The 15,078-nt window shown below is 45.0% G+C and overlaps 1 protein-coding gene across 2 annotated transcripts in view; it reads left to right on the forward strand.

Annotated features, from left to right (window-relative positions):
- The first annotated feature begins 8,174 nt into the window (after nucleotides 1–8,174).
- Nucleotides 8,175–15,078, forward strand: part of ZRANB1 (zinc finger RANBP2-type containing 1) — a 41,458-nt gene continuing 34,554 nt past the window's right edge. Inside the window, exon 1 of one of the 2 annotated variants that reach the window (XM_042019557.1) lies at nucleotides 8,175–8,398. The gene's annotated coding sequence lies outside the window, so the exon portion shown is untranslated. The remainder of the gene's footprint in view (nucleotides 8,399–15,078) is intronic. The other variant, XM_042019556.1, reaches the window with a different exon arrangement.

A 15,078-nucleotide genomic window follows, 5' to 3' on the forward strand; every position in this document is an offset into this window, starting at 1 on the left:
TGTCCAGTGGAAGGTGTTCCTGCCCATGGCAGGGGGTTGGAACAAATGACCTTTAAAGTGCTTTCCAATCCAAACCATTCCATGATTCTATGATCAGCTGCGTGATAAACATTCCTGATATAACCAATGTAATGCGATTTTTCTATACCAATGAAATATGGCTTGTGAGCAAAGGGCCAAATCTGGACTTTCTCCCTGGGCCTTTGGTGTCTGCACAGGCCCCTTGACTGTAAAAGTTGACTTGGCAGAGAGAGGAACCACAGGAAGTCTTGGGGAAACTGGCCTATGTGAAAGCCATACCCAGGAAGAAAAGAACGTGGATCCTTCCCGGCCAAGGATTTCAAAGGTTCCACCTCCAGTGGAGGAATGTGACCTTCCTGAGACTGAGCAGCTTCACCAATTTCCGATTATTTCAGCAGGAGCTCAACCTTTTGTGTAATTTTGTAAAATTGGTTTTATTGATTAAGCTGAATTGCATTGGGCAAAGCTAAGTCAGCGACTCAGGCTCTCTGCTGTCGTGGTGCTTGGGCAGTAATAAGATGTGCAGACAAATAATTACACATGGATCTGGCTGGCTTACGGCAGCAATCGTTTCCTCCTCAGTTAAGTATCCTCCTGAATTCTCTGATCCTCAGTCCTCACTCAGACCTGTTGCTGCCTGTTCCGAGCATCCCTTCCCCCTCCCCAAGACAAGCCAGGATTTGCCTCTGCCATGTGCTCCTGACTCCTTTGTTCTAAGCGCGGGCAAAACCAAATGTAACTCAAACTCTTTAGCAGTGTCTGATTGGCCGGTCACCCCGGGTCCGCCCCCAGTCCTCACCTTTCCCCTTCTCCCAATAAAAGATGGGCCCAAGGGGTGCCTGCCCTCTTCGGCTTGCATCCCTTCTGCGAATGTCTTGTCTCTGTTTCTATTCAAAAGCTTCTAATTGCAGGAATTGGGCAAACCGAAGGCTGTATTTCTCCCTCTTTGCTTCTGCTGGTGGTATCAGCTTTGCAGCTACCATTTGCTGCTTTCAGAGCTACTGAAATGCTGGATTGTCCGTGCTACCTCTCTAGGCTGCCCGAGGCTTTCTAAGGCATTGAACTACGAGCCTAGCCGGTAAAAAGCTGTATTTCCACACTGACCTCTACAGAAGATCTAAGTCGCTGTAATATTTAAGCAATTTCAGCTGTACACAACTCCAATATATGCTCTAAATTGTCCTTTGGTGTTAAAGCCCTGTAAATTTACAGCTGTGCCTGGACATGGGCAGCTCCAGAGCTGACTGTCTCATAGAAGTGGAAGCTTTTGAAGCTTAAACTTTTTTCAAAGGGCTTAGGCAAGAGAAACTCAGACACAGCTGAGACGTGTGGTTGGGAAACTGAAGCAACAAGTTCCTGAGACACAAAATCTGTAATTTCTCAGGGTGGCAAGGATTATTTGTGAGACAGCAAACATATTTTTCATATGAGAGCAGAAATGTGTGTTACAAAAAGCCTGTTTACAGTGCAGCTTACCTACCAGACAGCCACGTCAAGCTGTCAATGGAGAGAGGACTGACAACAAGCTAATGACCTCCTGCTGCTCAATAAATGTCTCAGCTTTGCTCCAGCATCTCTTTGTGCAGTGGGAGGGAGACAGTGATACCAGGCAATGTTCTGTTGCAATTATTTTATTCTGCTTCTACCCATCTTTTTAACACAACATACAAGGAAGGCAGGCACAGCAGCTTTTGTGAGGCCTGATAAAAGTAAACAATAGTTGCTCAAGCTATAATTACTACATTATTTTCTTTTAAAGTTAGGAATAAAAGCAAAGAACTGTCCTTCCAGAAAAGTAATCTGTTTTAAAAATGATTTATTTTACTGTTCCCCTCATTGTATCTGTAAATAAGGCAAAGCATGATGAGGTACCCTGCTAGACAGCTTTCTGCAAGATTAAATTAGAAAAAGATGGAAAGCTACTTTTTATGCAGTTGTTGAAACTCCCTGTTTGTGATGAAGAAGGCTAAGAGAAGGTACAGATTTTTTACAGAACACACTTCTAAAATATATTAAATTATATTAAAGTAACAAGAATTTATGGATCAGGCCAGGCCTGAATTAAAACAAAAATCTCATCCAAAATTTCGCAATGTTCCAGAAAAAAAGTCCTTTCCCCATTTTAATTCCAGACTTGTGTATTCCTTATCCTCCTGAGTTACCATCCAAGATCTCCAGTAAAGGCTTTAAAGTACCCTGATATTCTTTCACCATCCTGCTGAGCCAGTAGTGTGGCAATTGGCACCGCTCTGTTGGAATCTCACTCTTACCTGGTTTGTGTTCTGGTTTTTATTTGAGCTGTCTGTGTTTAATCCCAGATTTGCTCATAAAAAGGATAAGTCTCGATAAATGGGTAAGGGAAAGGCTTCTGAGACACAGAATGAAAATATCCAGAGTCCTTAAGCAGTCTATTGGTGGATTACGTCAACTCAAAGATAGATTTTGCTCCCTCTGGCTCATCAAATAATCTGATTAGCTGGTGCTGATTATGCTGGGCATGATGCACTGTGTTCTGCAAACCAGACACAGAACGTCCCTTCTCTGTTGCCTCATGTGCTCCTGGACAGCCTTATTTATAATAAATCCCATTTTCACTTTTGCCGACCACTAACAGCTTGGGCTCAAATTTGGGCCATATTAAAGCCACCTGATAACGCTGCCTTCTGCACAGGAGAAGTACTGGGCTCTCCTAAAGCAGAAAAATGTCTGAGTTTTTGCCTCTCATCTCCACGGCCACTGGGTTTAGCATCTACGGCTTTTATACGTTTGGGGAGGGGTGATGCCATCAGGGGGCTCACAAAAGCCAGGAGTCAGAGGAGGGGGCTGCCTAACCCAGCATCAAAACCAGTAGCAGCATAGTGTGGTATTTTCATCTCCTCCAGCCCCAGTTGCCAGAGTTGGAGGAGTCAAGTGTTATGCTGACCCCACACTTCATTTTCTGCTGCCAGAAGCATTTCGGAGGGGTCCAGGGGGTTGGTGGTTGTTAAAAGTGTCAGTGGTGAGGGCAAGAAAGACAGTGGCCATTGTGCAGAGCCATCCAGGCTATTTAGGCCTGGCATTTCTGTACAGCAGTAAGTTTATGGACTTCAGTCCATTTTTATAATGAATTTTTGTCTCGAGTCCTTGCAAATGTCTTACATGCCCCTGAAGGGACTCAGGCTGCTGTGTCCTTTTAGAGTTGCGTTGTGACTTGTCACTGTCATCCCTGATGACTTTCAGAGAGCATCCAAAGAGCTCTTTGCATTTTCCTGTTCTATTTTCCTTTCCTGTTTGTTTTTAACACCCTGTCTCACATTTTCCTCGGTTCCCTCTCTCTTTTCCTCCTCTCTGTCCTCCCCCCTGCATTCCTGCGCTGTGACAGACCTGCTGATGCATGCTCAGAGCCGCGGCAGCCACGCTGTGCTCGCCATCTGGGATGGGCAGCTCCTGCAGTCTCGTGGAGTCTCCAGATCCACACTGAGTGCTGGAATACAGCCACCCCATTGCCTCCCAGAGTCCCGTTTTTCTCCACGTGTGCTGCCTTTCTGTTGGCCACAGACTCCTTCACCTACGCAAGGTCTGCCCAGCTGAGGGAAGTTTCTAAGGTTCCCCAATCACAGGGCTCAAACCCTTCATTTGGAAAGCCCCATCTCAACGGATTTACTCCTTCACCCACTTCCTCTGCTCCATGTGGAACCAGAGAGAAAGCAAGAAAAATATGAGAATGTGGAAGCTTTCAATTCAAGTGCTCTCCACTTTGAACCTTTTTCTTTTTGCTATTGAAATATACTTCAGAGTGAGGAGGTAACAACTCAGAACAGACTTTAGACATATTTCTGCAGAGTTTTTCCAAGATAGATTTGTTTATTCTCTATCTTTCCTGGCTGTTGTGTCCCTGAAACAATCACCTCCACACACTGACTACTTGGAGAGCTGTGAGGGGTCTCTTGCTGGCTCCATGGATGTTCTTTCATGTCCCTTCCTTCCCAAGGCATTCCATGCTTCTGTGATTTAGCCTCCTCTGACTTCATTCTTACCTGGATGGGGGGATAGTGATCTAGCTGTAGTTGAATACTTTTATGATTCAAATGAAAATGAGAAAAGGAGTCACAAAGATGGGATTTACTGGGTGTGAAGGCTCAGGCTGACTCAGAGGCTGGAAAGCTGGTAACAAATCAGTGAACCATTTAAAACATCCTGTTCTCAATCCAAAACCTGTGCTTCCTTTGGATTTTTGTGCATTTCTATTCCTCGCCCTTTATCTAAGTGTTGCAAACCTTCCTTGCTCCTAAAAACACAGGATAAAGCAACGGCAAGCGCAGGATCCGAGGAGCTGGTTGAGTAGGGAGTTCTGCATATTCAAAGTTCAGCTAGTGAGAAATAACCATCTGGTGAGCACGTACATCCCTGCTCCTGGATGAGAATGAGTCTCCTAATGGGAGCCAGCGCTCTGCCTGAGAGCAAGGAGTTACCAGGGTAAAGAGAATTACATAAGAGCAAGATCTGCACTTAGACATCACTAACTAGATGTAATCTTTGCACTCAAGCTGAGGTAGTTCTGCTGCAGCACAAAATCACTTCATGCCAGCAGACAATAATTAGGGTTTTGTCTTTTTTTGCTCACCTGAAGCACAATTTTGTGTCACTGAATCCCCCCAGCTACTACATGTAACAAATGCGCTCCTGTGGAATGTTTCAACGCTTGCCTTCTAATTATAGCTTTGGGTATCATTTGCTCGGGTATTAACAGGGTGAATCAGAACAGAAACGTCAGGGAGGGTTGAGGGAAAAGGCCTTTACTAACAGTGAGCATCAGGACAGAAAAAATCAGGGCATCTTGTAAGGCAAAGCGCTCGTGTTTAATAGGGGACGGCGGCAATTTGCAACTCAGGGTTGCACCGAAAAAATCCTAAATGTATAAATTCTTTGTAGAAAAAGAAGGGAACTTCCCAGCCACCTGCCTCGCTGGCTACCTGCAAGGCTCACACCTCACAGGCACAAAGGGTTCCAGGCTGGTGGGGCAGCTCCAGGCTGACAAGGAGTGGGAACCAAGGGGGTTCTCAGCTGGATATTCCTGCAAAATCACATCATTTGTGGAAGTTGCTTGGGTTTTATCAAATCTGTGAGCTCTGACAAGGAGATTTACTATCAGTTCTTGTTCTAGAGCAACAGGAAGAAAGGAGATTGGAGTTGGGATGGTTGAGGAAGATGGTGAGTTACAAGAACAGGGATTTATGATGCTTGAGAAGTGCAGAAAAAAGAAAGCTGGAAGACATATATGTGCAAATGATATTTTTATATCATGGCTCTGCCGTGGGTTTATTGTGAGGCATGTGTGGTAGTTGTACAACTCTGTGTGAAGGCACACGAGCTGCAAGGCCTGAGCAAATCCAGCTCTGCAAAAGAAGGTTCCCAAAATAACAGCTCTAGCTGTCAAATGAGTATGACTGTTCCAAATTCCTTCCTAGGGAGTTAAAATTTCTCCTTAAACTGGTGAAAGGAAATGAAAATTTTGGGTGGGATATAGGAAATTAGTACTTGCTTACAACTTCTGCTACCTCTAACAAAAATAGAATTATCTTTCTGACATTAAAAAAAAAAGAAAAAAAGATCAAATACCAAATCTATTGAGGACTGGACTATCAAGCCATGTAGATTTTGATTTGTCTCCAAATTAGAAGTCTGAAAGCTCTTATTGGATAAAATATATGTGCAAATATCAATGTTCTAAACTGCTGAAAGGTCATTCCTCTTGTATTTTATTGTTTAAGTCTAGAACAAATGGCAAACTCCCGCAAGGTAAACCTGGAAGGAGATACCAGCAGCTTTTTGAGCTAAAGCCAAGGACATGGCCTTAACAATAAAGTCACCAACATCAAAAATGTCAGGTAATTGGGAGATGCAGCCCAGGATTTGCTTTTGCTCTGGTAAATAGTTTCAAATTCAATTTTAACATGTGTTCTCCTTTGACTACTATCCAGGGACCCATTTCACTACTCAGAATGCTTCTGTTCTGCAGAGCAACTGTGCAGAGATTAAAATCTCTTAGAATCATAGAATTCTTTGGAATTTTTTTTTTCAGTTGGTCATAATGTTTTTCCAATCCAAGCCCCTCTATGAGTCTATGGTTCTATGCTATTCCTTGTACTTTCATATATTTTTATTCAATCTAATCTATAACAACTATTTCTGGAAATTTCCCCCGTTGTACAATTGGGGCAGCATTTAGGATTTACCCCAACAGCTCTTCCATCATCTGGCCTAGATGCCAAGAGCAAGGGATACATTTTCTGGATGATTTCTAAGCACAGAGATGGTACAATTCCTTAGGAAAAGGAGTATTTCTTTTACATGATTTATCCAAGTCTTATTACAAAAAAAAAAAAACAAACAAAAAAACCTGTCCCCCTTTTTCTACTGCTGCGTTTTGAGAAATGCACCAACTTGTTCAGTGGAGTCAGAAAGAGAATTTAGTAAATAATTAGTCTGGGAGAGAGAAATCACATTACCCTCCCCCTGCAACAATTCTTGATGTTTATAGGGAACTAATTTAATTACAAATGAAGACAAATTTCTATTTCAGTCTCCATAAGTAATTACATTTTACTTGTCCTGACTCCAGTCCTGGTTGTTTGCCTGTTGGACAAAGGGATTTTCTCTAGCACTGCTCTGCTGGAACATCTCAGGTGCTTTTCTTTTATGCTGACTGAGGGAGAAGGGATGGATCCAGCTGGTCCCGGATGAGTTTCCCAATGCAACACCAAGCCCAAGGCATTATCTAAGAGAGTCTGGGAATGGGGAATGAAACCATGGAAATAAGAAAGTGCTAAAATATCTGAGAAAGCCTGAAATAAAAAGTAGTAACTGCAGTGGGAAAAAAACCAATCAAGTATCAAACAATGTAAAACCCATGAGGGAAAAGCAAGGATGTGGACAAACACACATTTTCTGTCAGTGAGCCTACAAGGGCAGCTTAAGGAAGATGCAGACTCGCAATTTTTGAGTAGAAAGCAAAAAAAATATTGTGTAGCCAGCACAAGGACTGAACCCAAGGGCTGGCAGAGCTGTTGTTGCTGGTCTTTCCTTCCCAGAAGAGGAATGGGCTTTGCTGCTTGGATGCATCCTTCCGGCCAGGGTGGACATCCTGAACCCCAATCCCACACATTCGCTGTCTTGAGTCAGCAACAGCTGATATCCACATGCGGAGGAAATATTGAAAATTTATTTCACAGAATCAATTTAGATTGCAAAAACCCCTGAGATCGAATCCGTCCCATAACCCAACACCACCATGTCAACCTGACCATGGCACCTGGTGGATTTTGGATTCCCACCCATTAATTCCTTCAGTTGTTCCATGGCAAAATATTTCCTGAGAGTCAATAAGAAATAGAGGACAGAGTCTGAAGCTGCAACCAGGGGAGGTTCAAGTTGGACATTATAAGGAATTTCTTCACAGAAAGGGTGATTAGACATTGGAAGGGGCTGTCCAGGGAGGTTTGGAGTCCCCATCCCTGGAGCTGTCCAAGGAACGACTGGATGTGACACTCAGGGCTCTGGGCTGGCGACAAGGTGGGGATCGGGTTCAGCTTGGACTCGGTATCTCGGAGGTCTTTTCCAGCCTCAGTGATTCAGTGATTCTGAGATCACTGAACACAAAGCGTCGTTCTCCACGGCTGCTGCCTGGCCACGTGCCATCACAAGGGGGTTTTTTGAGGGATTATTCCCACAGGAAACTCCGATGTCCATGTACTCCGCACCATGGTGGATATGGAGCCATGCGGAGGATGCTCTCTTCTCTGCTACTAACACGCTCCGCGCGTTGCCGCCGGCGACTGAGGCGCATGTTTGGCTCGGGAAGGGCCGCAGGGTGCCGAAGGGTCCAGCGGGATGTCTGGGAACGGGAGCGGGAAGGGCCGGGAAGGGCCGGGAAGGGGCAGCGCGGAACCGCTCCCGAAGGTCCCCCGGGACCCGCCCTGAGGGGCCGGGCCGGGCGGCGCCCCCTGGCGCCCACCCTGCGCGCGACACCCCGCGGCAGCGATGACATCACCGCTCTGCGCAAAGAGCCGCCCGCCGATTGGCGGAAGGCAGGAGCGGGCCCAGCCAATGGGTGGCGCGCAGGGCGGCAGGCCGCGCTGACGTGCGGCTCGGCCGTGCGGGGGTTTATTTTGCTTTGGGCTGCTCCGGCCGCCGCCATTAGAGGAGCGCGGGCAGAGCCTCCCCCCCCCCCCCGCCGCGCCGAGTGGGAGTGCCCGCGGTCGCGGCAGCCGCGGCGCCTCGGGAGAGACCATGTCGTGAGCGGGGGGGGGGAACGCGGGAGGGGGGGGGGGGCGGCGCGGGGCGCAGGCGGCTCCCAGTGCTCCGAGCGTGTTCCTCAGGGACGGATCCCGGCGGAGAGGTAAAGCCCCTGGGCGCTCACTGCCCTCCTCGGGCAGCCCTGCGGGACTGGGGGGCGCGGGGGGGAACGGGGGCGAGCTGAGCCAGAGCCGGCCGGGGACCCGCTGCAGGGTCGTGGGGGCTCTAAGGAGACGCCTCTGGCGCGGCCCGGGATCCCGCTGGGATCGGTGTCCCGCGTGGAACGGTTTGCTGAGGGAAGGCAGGCTGGCACAGCCTCGGTACAAAGGCAGGAAACTCGGATTTTTTCTTCGGTGGCTGCTGCTCCGGACCCCGGGCTGTGGTGCCTCGGTGTGCCTGGGTGAGATCATGCCTGTGCTGCCTCCCTCCCACTTCTTCCCACCCTCCTGGTTTGATTTTGTTCGTGTTCGGATGTGCCTGTGTCGATCTCCAAGCGGTGGTGGAGTAGGTGATGGGAGTGATGGGTTGTGTCTGTGGATTTTGGGTAGCAGAACTTCCCTGATATTGCCTGTCCCATCCTTGGAAGTGTCCAAGGCCAGGTTGGACAGAGCTTGGAGCACCGTGGGATAGTGAAAGGTGCCCCTTCCCATGGCAGCGGCTTGGAACAAGATGATCTTTAAGGTCCCTTCCAGCCCAAACCATTCTGTGATTCATTCTGTGATCACGTATTGTCGATGCTTTATCAGAAGTAAAGTGCAGTGTGAGAAGTATTTCAAAATCGAGCTCGTCTTTTGGAACCGAAGTCTAAACAAAAATTAGGAAAGTTGGATTAAGGAGCGAGGCAGGCTTTGGTAATCCGTGCTGCCCGCGCCTCTCTGTCTGCCTTCACGGTCCCAGACTGCAGCAGCTTCCTGGCAGGATGAGATAAACTTGTCTGCGGAGGTCATGGATGTGTCTGAGAGTCCTTTGGATGTGTCTGTGAGTCCTTCCTTGGGAGTGACAGAATCAGCCTGTCCCCACAGCAGTCACCGCTCCCTTGGGAGCAGCGGGTGGGAGAAATGATGGAGGAGGTGAATCCGGGTGTCCTACACGGCTGGCACAGCCCGGCTGCTGAGAACTTTCTGCTGCCACGGTGACTTTCAGCGATGGCAATAATGACAACTTTTTCTGGAATTCTTGGGGGTTGATGTAGTAAACAAACGTTGTTTGACGGGCTTTGTGCTGTGCTTGAACAGTCTCTGCTCACCAGCTGCCTGCAGTGTCACAAGTGGTGGAGCTGGCATGTGAGGTTAGTCCTTTGATGCGTTTGTTGGTGCAAAAATTGAAAGGTGAGATGTCTTCTGTGTAGTAACTCCCTCTTTCTCTTCTTAGAGTTTGTTCTGGTGTGAGCAGAACCTTTTAACAGTAGTTCAGGAGAGATCTGTTGTAATTAGTTTCGTTTTTCCGTCTGCTTATTGGTCTGTGGTGACCACAGAAGAGATTGATAAGGCTTATTTCTTTTTCTCCCCCCTTTTTCAGTGGTTACTCAGAGAGGGGGAAACAGGTGAGCAGCAGGAGGTGTTCTGGAGCTCTTTTGCTGGCCTTCTTCCGAAGGCTAAGCTGAGTTGGTGTCTCAGCATGTGGAGTCTGGCGTGTCATATGTAAAAGATCACCTCTGGTTTAGGTCTGTCACAGCATTCAAAGAGAATAAAGCTTTTGGATGGGAAAGCATTTCGTGGGGTTTTTGAAACTCAACTCTAATTATGTAGTGTAGTTCTCTTAAAGGAAAGAGAAGTTGCTACCTTTACTTTCCTTGTGGTGCTTTGAGAAAGGACGGGCAGGTGGGGGTGACACCGGTGAGGCTGTGATCTGTTCTTGTGGAGTTGTGTCCATTAGCATTTTCTCAGAAGTATAATTACAAATATTAATGTAATTGGAATGCTGAGTGGCATAAAAGCATCAACGGGTTTCATCACAGAAGCGTGACTTTAATTAGAGACTAATTCCAGCTCAGAATGGGTCAAGAGGACATTTTTAGCTTTGTGTATGGCCATTCTCATTGTATGTTGTCTGACCTGTAAATTCCTCAGGGATGGGAATTCCCACCCATCTTTGGTGCCCTTTGCAAGAAGGATCTGTAAATAAGTCAAAAGTGTAAGTTGGAAATACTTTACTGATTGAATGGGGAGTTATTTTTAATACAGTCAATCAAATAATCAAATGTTCTCTCAGGCACTTTAAAGCGAGATTTACCGGCTCCTTCATGTGGTATTAACTTGGGTGTTAATGGTTCTCTTTCCAGCTTCTCTTTGGCATATCAGTTCTAGCACAACTTCAGATCAATACACTCTTTGTCGTGATGTGCTCTCTGCTAATCACAGCAAAGCATTTAAACTGCTACTGCCAGTTCTCTTAGTAATCTCATGCCCTTTCCTCCCCCCAAAATTTGAAGACTGGGTTATTTCGGGCTGTTCAAAATTGATGTCAACAAGTAATCCTCAGTTTAACTGCATGAATTATGATCCCCAGTCTCCTGGTACTAAAATGGAACTAAACTTTAGTTTGGCAGCTGAAAATGGCTGGCTTAGCTGTAACAGAGTTCTTAATTTTTTATTTTTTTAAATAGTACTATGTATGAATAGGGAAACAAGGGAAAATTGAAAAGAGAGTTTGTTTCCAACGCAGCTGATGAAGAGTTTGCCATTTCCCTTGTCAGAAGGCATAGTTTGGTAAAATCAGTTTAATGACATAGATAATTGTAACTTTGTAATGTCAGTTGAATGGAATTTGTTACACCTTAAAAAGAAAATGTCTGTCTTCAAATTAAGATTTCAAACATTTGGAATCCAGACACTTTCCTGGTACTTTTCATAGCATTTCTTGTGTAGCTGTCATTCCTTCATCTTGCACAGGATTGTGACTGTGCTCATTTTTGCATCATCAGTGGCTGGAGCACAGCTGCTCTATGTAGTTAATTCTTTTGGAACTTTCTTAAGTGCAAGATTAAGAATTACCTCTTCGGGGTCTACCAGTTAACGTGCTTTAGAAGAACTGTAGTACTTCAACAGCAGTTCTGAGAACATGTTAATCTATAATAATATTTATGATTTTGCATTTCCTTCTTTTGTGGCACAGGCAGGTGTTGAGGAGCTCTGTAGTCAAACTGGAGTTGTGTCCACCTGGAATTTTTCAGAACAACTTTTTTTCCTGTGCTGATGTCCCATTTATGCAGCAACTCACTTTGGTGAAGACCAGGGAGAAGGGAGGTGTGGAGGGGATGGAGCAGGGAATGAGGGCAGTGATGTTTGAAGAGGGAGCTGTCTTCAAGAGAGGGCTGATGCGGAGTCCCTGGTTCAAGAAAGCAGAAGGAATAGTAGGTTTTTTAGAAGGAATGTGGGGAGGTAATACAGTGGAAAGATTGGTAGTGACTGGTATGTGCAGAGCATCTTGCCTAGGAAGCAGCCAAATTTGCAGCCCTTTTGCATTTTCTACTGTACAGGAGATATAATTAAGTTGGCATTTTTCCCTTTGGTTATTTGGGTTTGTCCTGATGTAATCTGTTCTGCATGTTCTTAAGACAAGGATACTACTGCGTGGTTTGTTGTTGGGTTTTTTGTTTGCTTGCTTGTTTGCTTTTTGTTATGTCTACTTGTAGGTTACGGGTGGGTTCGGTCGGGACGGAGACGGATGGAGATCTCTATAGGCAGGTCTTGGGACACAGTCGGTTTATTGTAAAGGGCGTGGGTATTGGGGCACTGCTCAGAGCTGCTAGACTCAGCTCTGAGCAGGCCCAAGAGAGTAAGCAGGTGAGAGAGAGAGAGAGGGTGTAAGAGCAAGAGTGGAAGTAAGAGTAGAAGTGGAAGAGAGGAATAGAGAAGTGAGAATCAGAATCAGAAGTGAGAATGTCTGAAGTCCTGGTTACAATACAATAAATCATCTTCTGTACTGAATATTCTAATTGTCACTAACCAATCTAATACAAGATACAAATCCTATAGCATTTACATACAGCCTATAAGAGTCCTTATATTACCATAGAGTGTTACATCTTAACTTCTAAAAACTACTCTTTGGACCCCTTCTGCTGAGCTAGTAGGGTCTGCTCTGACCCTTGGACCTGTTTGCAAGCAGAGGGTATTGTTTCATCAAGAGGGGATTACTTCAGTGGCCATACCATTGTTTTCTAGTTGTTCAGTAACTAAGACCTGGTATTTCAAAAGTGGCTTTCATTTCGATGTTGCCTGTAGTTTTCATATTCCCAAAATCTTTTGTCAGGCAATCATATTTCCAAGGTTTTCCTGTTCCATCCTCCCCAACACTACTAAGTTGGATTGCTTTTTGCTGAGAATGGCTTGCAAATTTTAAATTAAGGACAGTTACTACTTCTAAGAAAAATGCTGGAGAAGACACAGCATTTAAGGTTAAATTCAGAACTGAGCTGAAAATACTCGAAGTACTGTGAACTAGGTATAAAGAGAAAACCAGACATGTAACCTGCTGTCCAGGGAATGGGAGACTGGAAGGATGGACCTGTGTCTGCTTTGGGGAGTGTAAATAGGGTGTGTAAGTAGGACTTGTGTCTGGAACTGTGACTTGTGAGCAAGGAGGCTGCAGTCCTTTCCTCCTCTCCTCCCTTCTGCTGTGCCAGAAGCCAAGATGTGGTGCTGTTTTATTTGGGTTATGTTTGCCATTACTTCTGTAATCTAACATTAAGGTTTAAAAATCCTCCATGTGGTTCTTTGACTTCAATTGGATTTAGCATCTGGTCCTGAGAAGCTGGTTTTAATAAAACAGAGAAAGTTGGGGTTACTTAGGAGTTTGTGGGCATTAAGAAACTTCGGTAAGGTATGTTGATTTTATTGGTAGCTTCTAGATATTCAGGAGTTGGTGTTCCTGAGCTAAAGAAAACTGTCAGAACCATGATTTATGTGACTCTGGAAGGAAGAATAAGCTTGCATGATCTGGGGGGTTTTTTGGTTTGGTTTTTTTTTCCCCCTCACTGGATTGGAACTATTTTGATCAGGTAATCTTTTGTGGCTTTGAATTTACACCCACTTTTATAGGTGCACTCATTTGAAAACTGTGTGGCTCTTGGTGCATATACAGTTGATTATCTGGGAAGAAAAGCTTCTATCATAAATCTCATAACTCTGTATAATTCCAGCAAAATTAGGAAGTTTGCTTTGTTATGTTATGAGAGAATGTTGTTTTTTGTGGTTGTGAGGACTGTAAGTGCACGGTGAGAGCTTGCCTTGTGCTTCTCTCAGGCTAATGGGCTTGAAAGTATTCCTTGAGTCTCCATTCATCTTCCCAGTATCTAAGCAGGGACCCGTAGAGCCAGCTGGCATATTTATTCCTTGCTGTTATTTCAGCCTCAATCTACAGGTCTTGGATTCAAGAAGTGTTGAGTATATACTTTTGGTTTTTACTGGTTCTCACTGCCCTGGTAAGTCAGGAGTGTTTAGTCCTGGCATCCGAACAGCTTCTGGTCATCATTGACGATGTCTGACAGATGGGCTGGTGGGTTTAGGTTTTACCTGGGAAGGCTTCCCCTTACTTTGTGCCTGCTGAGAAGCTCTTTTTATCTTGCTGAAGGGCTGAGATGGGCTTCTGGGCTATTTACTTTTTATTTTTGACCTCTCCATTACTGTTTAGCTTGGCAGGGATAAAAAGAATTGTCACCGCATGGCTTTTAAAGGGTTTACTTAAAAGAAGGTTGTTCAGTGTTGCCTTCAGTAGAAACTTACTCCCACCCCAGAACCTGTTATTACTGCTTTAGAGCTGTTACTCTGAAACTTTCCAGCAGTGCAGAGTACTCTGCAGTGATTAACTCAGAGATATGGATGATGACCAAAATACAGATTACTAATCATACGGTTAAAAAAAAAGTTATTAAAAAAATTGGTATAACTCTGTCTCTAGAAGGAGTTTGGATTTGTTTTCCCTGTGATATTTGACACTAGTTCTTTGCACTGTGTTAAGCAGCAGCATCCGCACTAGTGGATTTTGTGTGCTGTGATTGTAGCATTTTTGCTTCTATTTTTTCTTTTTCCCTCTTTTTGATACTTTGCTGCCTTGCCAGGATCTTAGGAAGAACTGGATAAATAAAATGAGTGTGGTTTGTTTGGCTCACTTGAACTGGGACTTGCCTTAAATGTATTCCAATTGCAAATGCATGTATTGAAGGCAGTCCTTAGCTGTATCTGAATGTGGCTTGCCATTAATTTGGAGCAAACTGCCCAGTAGTGGATGCTGAGTGTGTGTGTCCGTGCTTCATTTGGAGGCAGGTGGTTTTCCTCCTCCAAATGGTGACTGTGTGTGTAGCCCTCCTCTAATTTATTGTCAGCCAGTATTGAGGAGGTCCAGGGGATAATTACTAGAAAATGTACGAGTCTTGGTGTAATGTTCCTGCTGTTGGACAGGTTTAAGTGTTTCAGAGTTTTGATGTCTGACTCCACAGTGTGTTTTCAGTCAGAGCGTGACATCTGGTTTTCCTCCTTGTGTGTGAGGATGGCTGAGAGCTAAACAAAAGTGGGTCTGGTGTTTGAGGCACAGTCTAAACACAGATAAACTGTTTTTGTATTTGACCTCACTTTTTATAAAGAAACATCTTGTTCAACTTCTGTACTTTGTCCAAGGCTAGTGTCTTTTTAAAACTGAAGTTTTAACAGTTCTGTTGTTGTGTATGTTCTTGTAGATCTTAACTCAGTATTCATCTGTTGCTGTTCGTGGGCAAATTCATTAAATGCAGGTGGCTGTATTTATGCAAATGTTCTATCACAGCTCATTATTTTAAGTCATTTT

This window comes from Corvus kubaryi, unplaced genomic scaffold (assembly GCF_017639235.1).
Source record: "Corvus kubaryi isolate FWS band 111438036 unplaced genomic scaffold, C.kubaryi_AGA036_p1.0 138, whole genome shotgun sequence".
Lineage (NCBI taxonomy): Eukaryota > Metazoa > Chordata > Aves > Passeriformes > Corvidae > Corvus > Corvus kubaryi.